The sequence below is a fragment of the Oryx dammah genome, unplaced genomic scaffold (genome assembly GCF_014754425.2).
Source record: "Oryx dammah isolate SB20612 unplaced genomic scaffold, SCBI_Odam_1.1 HiC_scaffold_2, whole genome shotgun sequence".
NCBI classification, from domain to species: domain Eukaryota; kingdom Metazoa; phylum Chordata; class Mammalia; order Artiodactyla; family Bovidae; genus Oryx; species Oryx dammah.
Genome location: NW_024070186.1, coordinates 87,960,782 through 87,979,036, shown reverse-complemented (window position 1 = coordinate 87,979,036; position 18,255 = coordinate 87,960,782). Strand labels below are relative to the sequence as shown.

General features: G+C 44.7%; 1 protein-coding gene across 2 annotated transcripts in view; it reads left to right on the top strand.

The window, feature by feature from the left end:
- LOC120870552 (kalirin) overlaps window positions 1-18,255 on the top strand; it is a 522,430-nt gene that overhangs the window by 260,669 nt on the left and 243,506 nt on the right. The window lies entirely within an intron of this gene.

Here is an 18,255-nt window from a genome sequence, read left to right as displayed (position 1 = left end):
ACATACACACACCCCAATACCCCTCCCTCTCCCCAACACACACACACCCACCCACCCACCCAATACTCCTCCCCTCCCCAACACACACACACACCCCATTACTCCTCCCCCTCCCCAACACACACACACAACACACACACACACCCCAATACTCCTCCCCCTCCCCAGCACACACACACACACACACACCCAATGCCAATCTTGCCCTTGCCCTGCAGGAGAAAGAGTGCATAGGCCAGTAACCTAGGAGGTGGCTAGAGAGACTAAGGTGGAGTGGAGGCTGGTGGTCACCTGACCTGTGACCTTACCCCTGCTATGGTAAGAGGGCAAGCACTGGTTGGTCCTCTAGGGAGTATGTTGACAAGTTTCTGTGATTCATTTGCTTGAGCCCTTGGCGTTGGGAGGGAGGCCTCCAAGAACTATGACCTTTGAGATGAAGTCTTTGCTGGGTGGCTTGTAACTTCCTGCTCCCTTTGGAGAAAGGTCCCCGGTGCCCCTCCTGCTGCCTCCCTCCTGCTGAGGCTGTTCCACTGCCCCGCCCCCTCCCGCTGCCTGGCTCAGCTCAGGGCAAGGAAGTGTGTCTGTGTCCCACCCAGCCCAGGACACTACGTCCTGTATTATTTCCAGCCTGCTGGTCCTGGGAATCTCTACTTACTCGTTTTCATTTCCTCCCCTTGAACATTAGAAACATTAGATTCCAAAAATAATCCACGTCACAGTGTTTTGCAGAATGCCTGTGTGCATGTTTTCTCCTGAAGCTGTTTTTCTCCTCCTTAACACCCGTTCTCCCGCTCCGTCCTTCACTCTGCTTCGGGACACCGTGTGCTCAGTGTCCGCTGAGGTGGCCAGGCCTGCGTGGGAAGTGGGTGTGAAAAGCAGAGTGCAGCAAGGAGCGGCAGGAACGCTGGGCATAGCAGGCTTGACTCCCCCCACCCTCCCAGGTCTCTTACGAGGGCTGGAAGTAGCCTGAATTGTCATATGTGTCATAGGTGGCCTCCCGTTACGTGTGGGCCCCACATGACCCTTCAGAACTGAGAACAGGGACACTATGCGAACAGTACTTCCCAGAATCTGGGTTGTTACTCTGAGTCTGTCTGCAGCAATTTAGGTGAGCTAGGAAAGAAGGACGCTCATCAGAGATGTAAACAGAAATTGTTTCCCAAGATTTCTTCCCAGGCATTTTACTTCGAAGAATCCACTTTCCTCCCTTCCCTTCACCTTCTGTCCTCCCTACTGCACCCCTTCTGCTTCCTCTCCTGTTGGTGACCCTCTTCTCTGTGTCCACACACCTCCTCCAGCCTGTTAACCCAGCCTTCTAGGATGCATTCGTTCTCTCGGAACTGGTTGTTTTGCTTCCCTTTTGTGGTCTTGTTTTGTGGTCTTGCTTCCTTCCTTGGTTGGTTCCCTGTGTGGCAGTGTGCATAGGCCACCAGAAGACCCAGCCAAGACTTCTAGAAAGAACACTGGCATTACAATCACAAGAGACGAGTTTTGAATCGCATCTTAGCCACTTGCTAGCTGATTGACTATCTATGGCCAGCTTGCCCTCTCTGAGCAGTTTCTTTATCTGTAAAACGTAGATTTTTTATACATGCTTTAGGATTGTTGTATGGATTATAGAAAATGTATCTGAAGCATCTAGTATGCCAGAAGCCCAGTAGGTGCTCAGCAGATGGTAAGTTTATGGAGACCAATTGGAGCTGGGCCATCAAGAGCGAAAGAGGCATGGGGTTGGGGGACTTTCTTGCAGGGCATTTGAAGAAGGGCAGAGAGTACAGGGTCATCCACAACATGGGTACTGGAGCAGACAGTGGGCAGATGTGGCAGCAAAACACAGAGGTGAGGTAGGGCCCTGGTGTCTGGGGAAGCTAGAGGAAGGAAGTTAGAAGTGTGTGCCCAGTTTGGCAGGATCTAAAACACTGTTGCTGAAGACAAGCCAGTTAAATAAATGCCAGGTACTGTACTGGGAACGGGCCATTGGAAGATGAACTGGAGTCAGGCTTTACCACACTAGAGCAGGGAGGCACTGGCAAACAGCTGCTGCACAGGGAAACCTGTCACTGCTGTGGGAACAGCATGAGGGGAAACCTTTAGCCTGGGTTGGGGTGCAGGCCAGGGAAGAACATGAGCAAAGGCATGGCAGCCTCAGAGGCACAGACTAGGTTCTGTCCAGTGCAGCTGCAGCTCAGGCTCGGCATGGGGAGGGGTGTGGGCTGTAGGCAGGGGGAGGGCAGCGGAGGGAGGGGTGTCCATGCCATGTCGATTACCCGGAGTCACAACAGGAGGTCAGAAATCTAGTCACACCACTCCCTGAGCAACCAGGGACTGGAGGAAAGCTACATTCTTGCCCTTTCTTGGTACAGAGAAAAAAGGGATGTTGGTTTCTTCCATGCAAATGGGTGGACTGATTTGTCTCACCTGAGAGTGGCAAGTGTCCTGTCCTAAAAGATTTCCCTGGGATACCCCTTGTCCCGAGGTGTCCGAGGAGGTGCAAACCAGAAGGTCCTAGAATGGAGAATGAGACTGGACTTGGGCCTTCGGCCCCGACCTCAGGAAAACCTCTTTTGTGCTTTGCAGAGGCCCACCTCCCACACCTGTATTTATACCAACCTCCCTCCTATCTGCCTATTGAAACCCTATCCTAGTTGAAGGCCTAGCTACTTTCCCCACTCTCCTCTGATGGAACTTGTCTTTCTCTCCTCCGGGCAACTTTCCATAGTCTTTATCCATCAAACTGGCCCTGTTCCAATGCAGTGATATTACACATTCCCAGAGGTCAGGGCCAGTGTCTGAGATAACTGTGTTCCTCAGAGGCACTCAATCAATAGGCTGCCTGATAGAGCAAAACTTTTGTGAGTGCTCTGAGTTGGCACAAGAGCACCACCTACTGCTGAGTGGTTTCAAGAGATGTCACTCTAATTCTATTGCTTAAAAATTGGAATTAACAGGTTTCCTCTTGCAATGGAGAGAAAGAGTTGGAGTTAGGGAAATCAATTCTTGTCCTTTTATACTAATCCAAATGTGAGCAGATGAGTTGACAGGGAGAGAGGAAAGGAGAGGGGCAAGCCCTGGAGATAGTCTAAGGGAAAGAAAATAGGACATGGTGATTAATTAGAGGTCAAGGAGAAAGGAGAACTAAGGGAACCACAAGACTTTTATGTTAGGGTGTTAAGGTGGTGAAAAGAAAGCCCAAAAGCACTTTGGAAGAAGGATAAATGACTTACTTCAAATGGTTTCTCTTAAGGCATGGAGAAGTCAAAGAAGTGGTGATGAAGGTTATTGAAAACATTACCAGGAGTTACCTGGTTAGTGCATTTCTGCTCTACTGTTAGGGACAGTGGCATTATCTAAACACAAAAATTTCCCTTAGTCCTCTGAATGAGGTTGTTAAGGAAATGGAGGGTTTTGAAGATTGGGCTCTTCCTTCCTAAGTCTTTCCTGAGTTCCTACGGAGTATATTCTGCTAGGTGGGGTCGGAAGCTGGAAGCATGATAGAGCATCTTCTCCAGCAGGTACCTGAGCGTGGCTCCCTAGTGGTCTCCCACCTCTCAGCCTCATTGTTGCCACAGGAAGAGGGGAGAAGGGAAAAGGAGAGGGCTAGCTTTCTTCCTCTGCTCAGAGTCAAGCCCACCTAGTCCAGACCCCTTCCAGCATAGCATCTGCCCCCTTTCTCGGAGAGGGACTCCTGAAGGGGAGGCCACCTCCTCCTTAGTCCACGTGGAATTTTTCCCCCAGATGTGCAAGTAATTGCCACAGCTGATTTTAGGATGTGTGGGAGGACTGGGTGAGAACATCCAACAGACACTCCATTTTTGCAGTAACAATAATAGTTACCGTTTATTGAGTATATCTTGTAGGCCAGGAACAAGCATTAGCTCATATAAATTAACTTGCCAGGGCCAGAACTCAGTTTATGCCTAAATTTAGCTCTGGGATAAAGTTGGGCACTATTTTCTCAGCTTGAATTAAATTGAGTTTGACCTCCTCAATTTTACATTTTGGGAAGTGAGTAAACATTCCCTCACGCTGTTCCTGAAAATATTTTATCATCATCTGTGGTTCAGATGGAAGGAATTTGGCCACTCAGAGTCAATATCCCAAGGCTCCCCAGGCTGACTGCTGGCTTGGTTGGTCCCGTTTCTCCTCTGCTTGACTTGCTGGCTGCTGGGTGACCGTTCCTTCCCACAGTGGGGTAGTGTGTGTGTTGCCAGGACTGCAGGAAATTTAGTCCATTAAGACAAGCAGACTGGAAATAAAATGCAAAGAATAAAAACATTATTCAAATTCTGAAAATGTTTATATTAATAATCGACTTGGTGAAACTTTTCATTACCTCACTTAGCATGAGGAGGGCAAGTCTGAAGAGAGTGACCTTTTCAGGCCTAATAGGAGTGTGCTGATTTTCTAGGACAGTGTGTGATTTGAGCGTGAAGAGTTGTAGCCTGGGTTTCTTGAGTCAGAAAACAACTACCCGTGACTGGCAGCTTATCCTGTCTGGCAGGATAAGGAGGAGAAGAAAGTGGGAAGGAACTAGCGTGTGTTCAGCATCTACTGTGTGTCATGCAGTGTGCCAGGCACCTTTCGTATGGCATCTGTATCTCCTTCTTTACATTTATCTTCTTCATCTCAGATGTTGAAGGGTTTTTAAGAAAAAGGAGAAGGGGAAGGAAGGAGGCAGGGGCCTGGGTGGTGGTGGTGAGTCCCCTCGGTCATGGAGAAACCTGTAATGTGTTAGTTGATTTTTTGTGAGATCATGGTGGCTGCCTTTGACTCTTCTTTGCAATGAGATAAATGACTGTGTGTTGAGGGCTTCAGTGCAGAGACCCATTTAGGGTGAGAAGTGAATTTAACCATATCAGTTTCCTTCAGTGGTTCCTCACTGCCACTAAATAAAGACCTACTTCTTCTGCCTTTTGACCTTTGCCTTTTTTTTCTATTTCTTAAATTTTTATTGAAGTATAACTGATTTACAATGTTGTATTAGTTTCAGGTATACAGCAAAGTGAATCAGTTATATATACACGTATTTGTTGTTCTTGTTTAGTTGCTAAGTCATGTTCAGCTCTTTGCAATCCAATGGACTGTAGCCCCCCAGGCTCCTGTGTCCATGGGATTTACCAGGCAAGAATACTGGAGTGGATTGCCATTTCCTTCTCCAGAGCATATACACTTTTCATAGTACTTTTCACAGTTAAAAGTGACAGACTATCAAATATATTTGCCTCCCTCACTAGACTCTGACCTTGATCTTTTCTCATTAGTCTCTAATCTAATATCTGGAATACAGTGGGCGCTCAATAAGTGAATTAAATAGTGTGCTAAGCATCCTGAGCATGTGACTGTTTATATCGGCATGCTTTTGGCTACAAGAAACAGAACACTGGACTCTGTTGTTACATTCCCCTTTTAATTCATTTTGTACCTTTCCCTCCTGTTTTCTTGAAGATGTTAATCATGGTTCTTTCAAAAGTCCTGTCTGCTAAATTATAGCCTAATCATCTCAGGTTCTGTTTCTACTGACTTTAATTTCTTTTATTCTTAGTCAATTTTCTCTCCTTCATATGTTGACTAATCTACTGGTTGTTATAGATGATGTATTGTACAGCCTCTTGATTAGGTTATCCTCCTCTAAATTTTGTTAAGTTTTGTTCTGGGATGCAGTTAAACTACAGATTGTGATCCTGTTGAGCCTTGGTTTAGGCTTTGCTATGACATATCTACTTCCATCTTTTCTTTAATTCTAGGATATAGCCCATATTCTTAGGATGTAGTTCTTACTCTTATAGTCTTGTCTTTTTGGGGTCCCAGTTGAGTGTCCGGAGTTCACCAAAGTCTCTTCACACTGTTTGATTTAGAGCTCATAACATTTCCTCAGCACTGTAGCCACTGATGTTTCTCTTCAGTTTTCCACATACCACAGCTATTCTCTCCTAGACCTTCTGGAATCTCACCTTGCCTATGCACAGCTTAGGATTTGGCCAAGGACCTAAAGGAAATTTGGTGAACATTTTTAGGTCTCGTTTTCTTAGCTCCCTCCTCTCTAATTTCCTATCACCATAATTGCAACCACCCTACCAGCCCCGAAGTCTAGTCTCTGTTGTATTACAGCCATTAAGACTGCTGCTCTCTGCTCAGCTCCTGTTTCTTGGCTTCATAGTTTGAAAAATACCCTCAGGGAGAAAGCCAGGGTGGACCTGGGGCTTACTTATATGTTTCCCTTCCATCAAGGATCAGTGGTTTATGTTGGTTGTTAACCAATGCTTTTAACTAGTGTACATATGGTAGAGTTAAGTTCCCTACTAGCTACCCCATGAAAAACAGACTATATGTCTACATGAACTGTTTAAATAAAAATGCAAGGGCATCAGATTTACCTGCAGAGTTCCTGCTGAATCAGAATCTCAAGGATAGGGCCTAGGAAGCTATACTTTTTTAAGAAAATGCTTTAGGTAGTTCTGAATAAAGGTTAGGTTTGTGAATTATGGTACATACTTGGGCAGTGAACTTGGAGAAAAGAGAAATCAGTATGGGCTCAGTTGGTCAAAGAAATCATTGAAAGGAAAGGAGACTTCCAATTCATTTTGAAGGGTGGAAGTAAATTGGATATTTGGGTATGGAAGGAGAGATGTGAACACATATATGGGGGTGGCAGTGAGCATGGTGTGATTTATTTGCATGGTGCTTAATAGAATATGGCAGGAAAGGATGCTTGATACAGAAAATGGAGTGAAAGAGTAGGGAGAAGGGCAGATATGGACCAACTGGGCATGGTGGGGGGCGGGGGAGGTACCTTGCATGCTGGAATAAGGAGATTAGATTTTGAATTATAGATAATAGATAGCAACAATAATTTTGTAGGGTTTTTTTTTTTTTTTTTTTTTGACTGAGGGAATGACAAGGTAAAAGTAGTGTATCAGAGCAGTGAGCCTGGTGGAGCAGATTGCTTGGTATAAAGAAGAAAACAGAGTCAGGGAAACCAGTAAGGGAGTAATTACAGTAATCTTGGCAGGAGGGGCTGAGTGGTGAGTTATCCACAGCAGTGGAAAGTGCAGGGTACATTTCAGAATGATTTGAAGAAAGACAATGAATCGACTTCAAGGGGGCAGGGTGAAGATATGGGGGGTCAAGAGAAGGTAAGAGTTTTCACAGAGCAGGCGGAGTAGTTTGAGATACTGATGCTACAGCAAGGGGTTATTCATACTGAATTCATGGGCACCAGGTGACTAGGAATAATCCAAAATAGTGTGCATTTGGGAAAAAATTGGATAGTAGTTTAAAAGCATGGAATTTTAAGTCATATAGACTCTGCTTTAATATGCACCCTGACTGCGCAACCTTGGCCAAATTATTTGATCTCTCAAACAGTTTCTTCTAGAGAAAGGTGGTGATGGTGGTATCTAACTCATAGAGCTGTTTTGAGGCTTGAGATAATGCGTGTAAAGCTCATTGTGCAGAGCCACATATTTCTTCTTGTCAGTTATCAGGGAAGTTGAGGTTAGAGAGCACCCTGGAAGAGAGGAAATTAGGTTCAGATGGACACTAGATTCTGGATTTATCTCCATTACTTACAAACTGTGTAATCTTGGGCAATTTACTTTAGCTCTTTGTACTGAGTTTTCACTATGTCGAAAACGAAATCAACAATACCTTATTTTTGCATTATTATAAAGACTAAACATGAAAGTCTGTGAACGTACTTGTAACAGGATGTGGCATATGAAACAGGAAATAATATTTGGGTTGTTGAAAATGTGAGCCTGAATGGATTTTCAAATGGACAAAGCCGATGAATAAAAGGCAGAGGGCTAAGTGTTGAGATGGTTCCAGTGAGGGTGTGAAGGACAGATATGAAGGACAGCCAATAAAGGGGCAGCAGAGAATTAGGAGGCAAGTTTAGATAAATCAGTGTAGAACTGAAGAATTGGTGAGCTTTTGAAATTAGAGTGTTCTATTGTTTTTGTCATGCTGAGACTAGATGTGGTGTGTCAAGAGAGCCTGAGTCTGTGAATCCCTGATTCTCCTGGGAGAAATTAGTGTTGGGTAGAGACTTGTGAAAGCAGGAGGGGAAAGCTGATCGTGTCTGCAGCCGAATGGCCTGCCTCTGGTAGAGGGTCAGAGCCAGTCAAAAGGATGGCAGAAATGATGGCACTGGATTCTGATGCAAGATCAAGGGAAGGGTCAAGATCTCAGAAAGGAAGAGGCAGTCAGTTTTCATGGTGAGTGCAGACTTAGGAAAGCAGTAAAGGTAGAAGATATTACAAGAGGTTAAAGAGGAAGTGGACGAAGGAAAAACAAAAGCAGCCAAGGGGCCAAATGTACTTCTGAAAGTTTGGTGAAAAAGAGAAGGGTAGACAGAAAGGAAGCTTTGAGCATTTTGGAAGGTAGAGCAACGGGGTTAAGAATATCAACACTGGAATTAGGCCTCCTGAGTTTGAATCTTGGCTCTGTCACTTGTTAGCTTTGTGACTTTGGGCAAGTTAATTAGCCTCTCTGTACCTTAGTTTCTCAATTTGTAGAATAGAGATGATAATGTTTGGGGTCAATATTGGAGAGATAATTAGGATGTAATTAAGAGGAGTAAATGAGTTATATGTTAATAATGCTTAGAGCTGTGCCTGGCACAAGGTGCTGTGCTGTGCTTAGTCGCTTAGTCATGTCCGACTCTTTGCGACCCCATGGACTGTAGCCCACCAGGCTCCTCTGTCCATGGGACATTCTCCAGGCAAAAATACCAGGGTGGGTTGCCCTGCCCTTCTCCAGGGGGTCTTCCCAACCCAGGATTGAACCCAGGTCTCCCACATTGCAGGCCAATTCTTTACTGACTGAGCCACCAGGATGAGCATTTAGCAAATATTAGTTGCTATTATTGTTGTTGTTACCATTATTACTGCTGTTATTGAGAGAAGTTGAAAGTGAGAAAGGAGCATGGGGAAAGGGAAGACAAAGAGAGACTATGTACACAGGATTTGGCTGTGCAATATGGATACCACACATACTAAGGAGTCTTAGACTTCACTGAGCATTCAGACGCAAAGACTGCTATGGGCCACCTTTGGTGCTGATCCACTCAGGACAATATAAGGTGGGAGCTGTGGTTTCCTCACAGTACAGTCCTTGTAGCAGGCCAGCTCAGGTGCAAGGAGACAGGGTCCATGTTGGGCAGCCGCGGAAGCTCTCACGGCTCGACAACGCATGTCTCACACGAGCCAGTATCTCTTATAGCAACTCTGTTGGCACAGCTTCCAGGGTTCTGGCAGTGGACACACCAGTTACAAGAGTCACCCCCTTCAGGGATGATCAAGGAACATTATCCCCACCAGTTATTTATAGTTCATTGATAGTCTTTCCAATCCAGATTCAGTTTACCAGTCGGGAGTGTTTTTTTTTTTTTTAAACCATAGGCAACATGATTTAGTAACATGTTGGCACATACTATCTTTATCTGTTTCCAGGGAAACAGAACTAGGGTGTTAACTGAAGGTCAGATTAGCATGCGCAAGGGGAAAGGGTTTTATTAACTCCTTGCTCACAATGGGAGCAAACAGGGACATTTGTCTGTTTTATAAAGAAACTGGACAGTTCTAGATGTGAGTAGCATGTTAGGATGTTAGATCTGAGATCTGGGAATTAGGGAACTGAGGGTCAGAGTGGGTAAGACCTATGCTAGAACATCAATAGCATGTCTGCAGGTCAGAGATACAGCCTGGCCTGTGATTTTGTTTGGCACCTGACTGATTCCTGAGGCTACAGTGCTGGGGTCTCCCAGGTAACCAGGCTGAGCCATCCTCTGAGAAGAGCTGGATTTATGGTGATAGATAAAAATGACTTCTTTCTTGTACCATATATACAACTATGCCTGCTGTCATTCCAAAAGCCTAAAGAAGAACAGACAGGGCCCAGAACACCTTCTCTCCTTCAGTAGGTATTTATTAACTGTCTGTCAGGCACAAGTCCCAACTACCTCTCTGTCTATAGACACCAGTGAAAGACTGTCTCCCAGAACCCTGAGCTCGTTATGGTCTGCAGGCCTGCAGGATACAGAAGAGGTGAGGTATCAAACTCCCTTCAGTAAGGAATTCTGGGGAGCTACAAACTAGGTCCACATCTTGGGGTCCTTTATCTTTTCTTTCTCTATCCTACTTTGTAAAAGCAAGAAAGCTCAATCCTAGATGAGCAGATAATTGAAAACAAAGACTGAAGGGTCTTAAGGGTCCCTCAAGGAAGATGCCATCAAGAAATTGCCTTCATTATGTCAGAAAATCTGGAAGACCCAGCAGTGGCCACAAGAGAAAGGTCAATCCTCATCCCAATTCCCAAGAAGGGTAGTACCAAAGAATGTGCTAACCATCAGACAGTTGTACTCATCTCCCATGCTAGAAATGTCATGCTTAAAATCTTGCATGCTAGGCTTCAGCATTATGCAAACCAAGAACTTCCAGATGTTTGGGAACGCATGTACACCTGTGGTGGATTCATGTCAATCTATGCCAAAACCAATACAGAATTGTAAAGTAAAAATTAAATAAATAAATTTTAAAAAAAAAGAAAAGGAAGAGGAACTAGAGATCAAATTGCCAACACTTGGCTGGATTATAGAGAAAGCAAGGGAATTTCAGAAAAACATCTATCTCTGTTTCATCTACTACACTTAAAGCCTTTGACTGTGTGGATCATGACAAACTGTGGAAAGCATATCAGACCATCTTACCTGTCCCCTGAGAAACCTGTATGTGAGTCAAGAAGCAACAGTTAGAACCCTTTATGGAACAACTGATTGGTTCAAGATCGAGAAAGGAGTACGACAGGGCTGTGTGCTGTCACCCTGTTTGTTTAACCTATATGCTGAGCACATCATGAGAAATCCAGGCTGGATGAGTTACAAGTCAGAATCAAGATGGGTGGGAGAAACATCAACAACCTCAGATAAGCAGATGATACCCCTGTGATGGCAGAAAGTGTAGAGGAACTAAAGAGCCTCTTAATAAGGGTGAAGGAGGAGAGTGAAAGAGCTGACTTAAGACTTAATATTAAAAGTAAGATCATGGCATCTGGCCCGATTACTTCATGGCAAATAGAAGGGGAAAAGGTGGAAATAGTGACAGATTTCCTCTTCTTGGGCTCAAAAATTATTGTGGATGGTGACTGCAGTCATGAAATCAGAAGATTGCTTCTTGGCAGGAGAGTGATGACAAACCTAGACAGTGTGTTGAAAAGAGACGTTACTCTGCCAACAAAGGTCTGTATAGTCAAGGCTATGGTCTTCCCAGTGGTCGTATATGATTGTGACGGCTGGTCTGTAAAGAAGGCAAAATGCCAAAGAATTGATGCCTTCGAACTGTGGTGCTGGAGAAGACTCCTGAAAGTCCCTTGGACAGCAAGGAGATCAAACCAGTCAGTCTTAAGGAAGATCAATCCTGAATATTCCCTGGAAAGACTGATGCTGAAGCTGAAGCTCCAGTATTTTGGTCATCTGATGTGTACAGACAACTCATTGGAAAAGTCCCTGATGCTGGGAAAGATCAAGGGCAGAAGGAGAAGAGGACATCAGAGAATGAGATGGCTGGACGGCAATGAACGTGAACTTGGGCAAACTCCAGGAGCTGGTGAGGGACAGGGAGGCCTGGTGTGTTGCAGTCCATGGGGTCTCAAAGAGTTGGACAAGACTGGGCTGTTGAATAACAACAACAACAAGGGTCCTAGGCCAGAACACACACATGGGGTCTGTGTGTTTCCCTGTTTGCCTGAAGACATATGCCCGGGGTCAGGCAGAGTTATGTGAAAGCAGAGTTGTAAAGTGGGGAAATTTGCCCTTGATTCCCTCCCACTCCCACCGTAGGGCCTGTCTCTTTTGGTCTAGGGCTCCTCTGCCACCCCATTTTAGGATCCCGTCCCTGAGTCATGCTCACAAAGGGCCTTGCTTTCTTAATGAACTGTTTCTGTGCCCGGGATAAACCAATTCCAGGAGGGGTTGCAGGAATGATGCATTTTAATAGGAGTCTCTCCTGGGTGAAAAACTGTTAAGAGTCAAAGTGATTGAGTCTGTAATAGTGAAGGGTTGGGATATGGCAGAGACGATGGGGAAGGGGGAGGGCAGGAGAGGGTTAGATCACTGTTCCAGTGTTTGGGCTACACAGGGAGGCCAGGAGGGGACAGTGCCCTCAGGCATGACCCTGAGAGAATATGCAGGGCTTTGGGTCCTGTGTAAGCAAAGGCTCGCTCTTTCTTTTGTTCTCTCTTTCTCTCTCTCCCTCCCTCTCTCCCTCTCTTTCTCACCCCGAGTGTATGTCAGGGTGGGGGCAGTGGGAAGATGCACAGGTGTCCTTGGTCTGTCTAGTGCCCTGTGGAGGTTCTGGGAGCATGTCTCCGGCAGGGGTGGGCTGTGGATGTTTGTGTATGAGTTTCAGGTGTAATTTCCATGAGCCCACAGTGATTTTGCAGTAGGGTAAAGGTTGTGCAATTTTAAATCTACACCTTTCATCTGTTCTCTGCTCTGACACAAACATTAGGGAAATATGTGCAATAGAATATGCTCACAATATAGATTTAAAAGTCTATCTGGCATGTAGCAATTACCGAAGCATGAAATTCATTGTCTTATTTTAATCTCACTATTATGCTAAGGTTGAAATAGTGTAAATTGTTATCTCCATTTCACAGATAAGGAAACTGAGGTTCAGACCATTAACGGACTTGTCAACGTTTATAAAGCAGGTCTATAGTAGAACCCAAGTCTCCTGAATTGAAACTTCTTCTTTACACTATAACACACATAACATTTTGTTGTGGAATTGACTGCACAGCAAGTTTTCAGATGTAGCAAGCTTCTCGGGCAAGGAGGCTGTTAGTATTCTTTAGGGCATAGGCGTTCACGGATGGGTTAATGCAGTATACAAGCAGGATACAGGGGACAACAGGTAATGCTGGAATGTGCATACTTAGAAAAGAAAATCATTTAGTTGTCTTCTGTCCTCTCAATCAAGTCACCCAAACCAGAATATGAGCAAATTAAAACCTATATAATTTAAATTACAGATAGCATAAAATTCTAACACTAGGTGGTAAGTTGGTTTGAAAGTTAAAACTCTAAATCAGATGCTGTTGCTAAATGTGGCAAATGAAGGAAATAAGTCCAGGATTATTATTTAATATCCTTGCTCTATTAATAGCTTATGCTTTGTTAAAAACAGAACAGAACAATAATAATCTTTTAGCTATCCCCATATTTAAAAGAAAAGGATAAAAATGTTTCTGTTTAGTTTCCTAGTTTGCATTTAAATAGATTCTATCATTTATTATATATTAAAAACTAGATTTTTATATTTTCACTGAGTTTTAGCCAGCATAAAAAATTACTTAGCAAAATATGAAGAAAAAAACTCAAGTAGCTTACATGTAACATCCATCTTCTTAATGAGATGAAACTATGTTGGTTTCCAAACAAAGAGATAAAATTTCATTATTTAGACATGAACTTTCCTCCTGGAGGAATTTTGTTGTCTTTTTACATTTTGTGGAACCTACCATTTGCTGCTTCTCAAAAAAAATAAACAACAGTAACAACAACAACAATAAACAGTTCAGAATGTTTGAAACCACTGTGGAGATATTTCCTTTAATTTTTTTTTTTCTTTAGAGTTTTGTTCAAGTGTCTAGTTGAAGTGTGTTCCAGAGAAGCCAGTTCAAACAGATCAAACATAGTGTCCTAGATGGAAGGAAATTTAGAAAGGGTCAGCTTGCCTGGAGATTAGCAACCCCAGAACCCATGGCCAACCTCCTCATGCATTACTTTCATTCACTAAGTATTGATTGAGAGAAGTGTAGCTGTTTGGATCAGCTGTCTCCAGGCACTGAGAGGGCAGGCGTGAGGCAGAGAGGAGGGGGCTGGGTACTAGACAGTGAATGGCCTGAGAGGGACAGTGTCCTACCACAGCTGGAGCCTCATAGTGCCCTGGTGGCTGCCTTTTGAGGGGCAACTGCTCTGGGGAGCCTGGGCAGAGGAGGTCCCATAGTCAAGGAGGCAGGGCAGTATCCCTCGAGCCTGGATCAGCAGACACTCAGTGAATGTGCCTTGGGTGAAATGAATAAAAGCCCATTGGGTGGGCTTCACTTCTCTGACCTGTTTGCCATCTGTAAATTGGGCCTGATGGAGTGTGATGTGTGCGAATGGACATTTTGAACTCTAAAGCTCCAGACAGATATCAGGGCTAAGACTAAGAAGCTGCCTTTCTCTGGCTGTCAAAAACAATGCCAGTTTTCTCACAGACATTCTTTGTAATCAAAAGTTAGAAGTGTACTTTGTAACAATGAATATGTATTCTGATGCAGGAGATTCAATAAGACTAATTTTTATTTTGAATGGAAAAAAATGCTTTGCGTAAGTTTCCCAGTTGAGCCAATTGTAAGCCAGGATGCTTACTTCCATTCTGGGTACTACTTATCCCTTGCAAATGAAGAGAAGCACAGAAATGAAGAGACTTGCCCACAGTCTCACGTGTAGTTAGTGACAGAGCCAGGCCCAGACCCAGTCTTGTCCTCATCCTGCTTAACCGCACACCCACCTGGGAGTATACATGCACACACATATTCTCTGCTGCCGGTTCCACTGAATGCAGCAGAAATGCTGATGATCCTTTCAGGCAGCCAAGTTCAAAAAGGTGAGGGTTATATATTATTAGCAGATTCAGGCCCAGAGAAGACTTGAGACTGTCCCTAGAAAACAGCCACGCTGGGAAAACCCTGGTTCCTGCTATTATGTAGACTATTTGGCCTCTAGAGCAGGTGTTCTTCTTGCTGCATGAGATGAGTGTCACGTCTTTGGAGCACTGCGTCTAGCCTCCAGCATAGCTGCAGTTCCCCAGAAAGTTCAGCCCCCAGAGACTGCTCATGTTCTCCACTATGGAAGGCAGATGGGGCAAATGGCTTGGGCCCAGACCTCATCATGTGATAAGTTCGCTCAATGAGATGCACACTTCCTCCAGCACTTTCTATCCTCACCTGCCGTTTAACTTGCTGTTGTCCCTGCTTTTCCTCCCTAATTGGCCCATGCTCAGCTCTCTTTGCTCTGTAGTCCAGCAGGGACCTGGCGCCAGGCAATCTAATAATTCTGATGCTAGCACATAATTCTCTGTTTATTAGCATATCTAAATAGTCATTTAGCAGAAAATACAAGGAAGGTCACTTCCAGGCCACTAGGATAGCCAAGGAAATATAAGGAGTGAGTTTATCCCAAGTTCTAAGGACTTCAAGCATTTCAGATTCTCATTAATTTTATTGATTCTTTCATCAACAAGAAAAAGAGAGAGAAATTATTTTGAAATGAGGTTGAGAGGTAGAATTTTAAAGAACAAAAATTACACAATGAAATTCCTTTAGTCTCCAGGGGTGCTTGTCGTCTTCCCCTCTTGTCCTTAATAATAATTTTAAGAAACACCAACCATGTGCCACTGGTGTGGGATTGGCTATGGATGGCAGACCCAGGGTGTTGCACACCACCAATACCAACCAGCCTCCACAGGCTCCCCTAGCCTGGGACACCCATGGACAGTCGAAAGTGAAGAATGCTACTTTCGCCCTTTATCTGTGTAGGTAGCAGAGAGTGATCTGGGTAATTCAGAAGGGAGAATCCTCTCTAAATCAAAGCATGCCCATTTGCCTTGGGAAGGTGGTTTGTTTATGCTTATGTGTGGGTTGTCATAGCCTTGATGTCTCTCCTGACCTCCAGACAAAACTCTTAACTACCCACAGGACACCTTCACTTGCAGTTCTCTTAAGCTCAGTTATCTAAAATGGAACCATGATCTCTCCTCCCTTACCCCAGCTTCTCACCCTCCTCTTGAGGTAGTGCCATGGCATCTTCTTTTACAAGGACCCAGGGTGCTATGTCAGACACCTGACTATTCTCCCCTTCTCTCCCTCACCCCCACTTCCTAAACAGTTGGGAGTCCTCTTCCTAGTAGCTCTCACTCTGCCCACTTCTCAAACTCCACTGCCATTCCCCACACCCAGGTTTCCAGGTGATCACTCTTGCTCCCCAGGATTACTGTAACAGCCTCCTGACCATTTTCACTGCTCCGTCTCTCCCCTCCAGCCTCCCATCTCACACTGCTCCAAAGCCCACATCGAGCTTCACTGCTCAGCTTACAACCCTCCACTGACGCCTTGCTGCCCACAGTATATAGACCAGGTTTCCTGAAGCCTGTGTCCAGAGCTCTTCATGGTCCCATCTACCTCCTCAGCCACATATTATCCTTACATCAGGTCCAGAAGCACAAAAGTGGTGATTTCAGAGCCCTTAGAACACCAGGCTGCCCCAGAGTTCTGCGACCTTTGATCTCCCCTTTGTATGGAGCTTACATCTCATTCATCTTCCCCTGGCTAATTCCTACCTGAGTCAAGGTCAACTCAGGTATCACCAACTCTGGGAAGCCTTCTGTGCTCTTTCCTGTCTCCATACTGCCAAGAGAGGGTACTACCTTGATCCACCATCTTGACCTTTATCTTGATAGCTTTCTTTTCAAATTGTGATCTTAATTGTCATATGCCAAGTTATACTAACATTGTATCTGAGTCCATGTTTGTTTTTCACAATGGCTTTTAAGCCACTTAAACTCAAGAAGCACATATTAATCATTTTTGCCTTGAACAGTGCCGGGCATATAATGAGTGTCTGATAAATGTTGGTTAAATGTAACTGAAAAAGTAAATTCATTTGTCTGAATTTGGCTTCCTTGGTGGCTCAGAGGTTAAAGCATCTGCCTCCAATGTGGGAGGCCCGGGTTCGATCCCTGGGTCGGGACGATCCCCTGGAGAAGGAAATGGCAATCCACTCCAGTATTCTTGCCTGGAGAATCCCATGGACGGAGAAGCCTAGTAGGTTACAGTCCACGGGGTCGCAAAGAGTCAGACACGACTGAGCTACTTCACCTTCACCTTTGTCTGTTTAAAGGAGGAAAATGGAATGAGGCTGTAGTTCTGCCTCGAGGAGAGCTGGTGTGAATTTTGCAGCATCTCAGCTTGCATCTCTGCTCAGTTCTTCCCTGCTCTTCTCTGCAACTGAGCCACAGTCTTTAGCTCATCCCAAGCTACTGAGCGTGAGTTCCAGGTGTAGCAGTCCTCTTCTCCAAAGGTTTAACATCTTTCCTGGCTATATCAGTTGACTACTCTAGGCAGAAAATTACAGAAAATCCAACTTAAACCAGTTTGAGTAATAAAGAGGATTTATTGGCTCAGGTACTAAGGAAGTCCAGAGAGAAGGTGGTGATCAGGCAAGGCTCAAGCAGAACTCTGCCTTTTTCTTTCCATTATTTTGGTTACACCCTTTCGCTGCCCATTGACTTCTCCCTCAAGCTGCCACCAGAATTGTGACAGTTCAGCAATTTGAGGTGCAGGGTCACAATGACAGTATTGGAGGAAGAGAAGCTGTATCTATAGGACTGCAGTTCTGTTTTCCCAGAAGCTTCCAGCAAACTTCCCTTTGTGTTTTATTATACTGAATTGAATAACATTCCTGTTTCTTACCAGTTTTGCTGGTGGCTCAGACAATAAAGAATCTACCTGTAATACACGAGACCTGGGTTCGATCCCTGGGTCGGGAAGGTCCCCTGGAGAAGGGAACAGCAACCCACTACAGTATACTTGCCTGGAGTATTCCATGGACAGAGAAGCTTGGCGGGCTACAGTCTATGGGGTCACAAAGAGTTGGACATGTTTCTAAAATAATCTCATCAGTCAGGAAATGTCATACACTGATTAGCTTAGGTCTGGTGTTCTGAGAAGCGATAACCCTTAGAGTGACCAGGCTTTTCCTTGGAACTGAGGTTATGATCAGCTCCCCTAAAAGTGAGTGGGCCACCTGGGAAGGAGGTAGAAACCTAAATGAAAACCAGGTACAGAGCTGGGGGAGGAAAATGGCTCAGTGCCCACTGTGCCAGGCAGTATTTACCCTACCCTTAAAATCCTCCTTTTCTGATTCCTCATGGCTTATAGCAGGAACCCTGAAATTGTGAGGCTGTGGGATCAAACGAAAAGTTGATTCCATTCAGAGTCAATTCAACGAAGTGTGTGGTCAGACAGTATAAATGGGAGGGGAGTGTATTAGGATGCTCTGTGGCTTCCGACAAGGGTCTCTCCTGCTGGTGCAGTAGGGGATACATGAAACCTCCCACCTGTCCTGTCCCTAAAGCATGTAGGGGGTTCTTTTGATGATTTTGAAAAGTTTTTAAAAGGGGAAGTAAAGGTTTCTAAAAGTTTTTAAAA